This window comes from Meleagris gallopavo, unplaced genomic scaffold, assembly GCF_000146605.3.
Source record: "Meleagris gallopavo isolate NT-WF06-2002-E0010 breed Aviagen turkey brand Nicholas breeding stock unplaced genomic scaffold, Turkey_5.1 ChrUn_random_7180001860731, whole genome shotgun sequence".
In the NCBI taxonomy this organism is placed as follows: Eukaryota; Metazoa; Chordata; class Aves; order Galliformes; family Phasianidae; genus Meleagris; species Meleagris gallopavo.
The window spans coordinates 11,859-13,363 of record NW_011126442.1 but is presented as its reverse complement, the minus strand read 5'-3'; positions in this window follow the sequence as shown (position 1 = coordinate 13,363).

Genomic DNA, 1,505 nt, shown 5'->3' with positions numbered 1-1,505 from the left:
TGCCACGGGCGGTACCGCGCCGCGTCCCAGCTCCGGAACGGCGCCGGGCGGCCAGTCCACACCGGGCCCTGGAAGCCACCGCGGCTCCGGCCGCCGCCTCCTGCGGGAAAAGGGACAGGGATGCGATGGCACCGCGCTAGGACCCCCTGCCCGGCCCCAGAAACACGTGATGGGCTCAGGCTGCGGTGCGGGGCAAAGCCCATCACATGGCGCTGCCCAAAGCTGTTTCATGTGACGCTCAGCTGAGCTGCAGCGCGGGGCTGGATGGGGCGAGCGCTCCCCCCGTGTCCCTTCTCTGCCCCACTGGCTGCGGCACGCGGTCCCCACGGGATCCCCATGGCATCGCCTGTGCACAGAGGGATGGGGTCCCCGTGGGGTCCCCGTGTGCACAAAGCAATGGAGACGCTGCTCCCTCCTCGTGCTGGGGGACCCGAGGTGTGTGCCCTCCCCATGGCACCGGTTGAGCCCGGCGCTGGGGCGGCTCGCACCCACCGCAGAGCCCACCCCGAGGCCAGTCGTGCTGTGGGAGACTCAATGCCACCATCCACCCCCAACCCGTCCCCATCTGGGGTCCCACAGGTAACCTACGGCTGCCCCACGAAGCCCACGGGCAGCTCACAGCCAGGACCACCCCTCACGTACCCCGGTTGCCTGAAGATCCCCCCGCAGCCCCACTTACGCTGCTGTGCCTTGGTCAGGGCCAGCAGTGCCGCCAGCAGCATGACGACCCCTTGCAACTGCATGCTCTCTGCGCTCCGGCTCCTGGAGAGGCGAAGGCAGTGGCTGCGGGGGGATAAGAAGGGACCCTCTTTACATAGCCCCACCCCGAAGGACGGCCCCGGGGAGGGCCTGCGGGTGGGCACGTGTGTGCACGTGTGGGCATGTGTGCGCGCACATGGGTACGGTCACACGGCTCCCATGGCTCAGCTCGGAGCCGATTGGTTCGGGGTGTGTGAGACCCCCGCGAGGGGCTCGGCACAGCCACTGCCCCCCGCTCGCAGCACAGCAGTGCCCGGTCCGTGCGCTGGGTGCTGGGTTATAGATGCGACCCTGGAACCCCCCTTGGGATGGGACTCATTCACGGGGGGACCCCCGTACTGCACCCACGCAGGGATCCCAGCAGCATCGGGGCACTGCAGACCCCCGGTTGGCCCCAGCCCACGTCAGCACTGGTGGCTGTGGCTGGCAGGATGCACAGAGGGGGCCACAAAGTACTGCGCTTGTGTGCATGGGAACACCGTGCGTGGGACTGCGTGCGTGACAGCACGACCGCGGGGAGGGTGTCCGTGGGACCGTTTGCTTGGGAACACCGTGTGTAGCACTGCATCCGCAGTACCGTGGGCAGCCTGATAACAACCCGGGCTCAGAGCCTGTACCGCAGACACGGCGGCTGCTCTCCTGTCGGTGTCCCGGGGAAAGAAGGGACGCGGAGACGCGCTCGCAGCACCCGCGAACGCTCCATGCGTGGGCCGAGCGGCGCCCGCCCCGCGCCTGTCGCTTTAAGA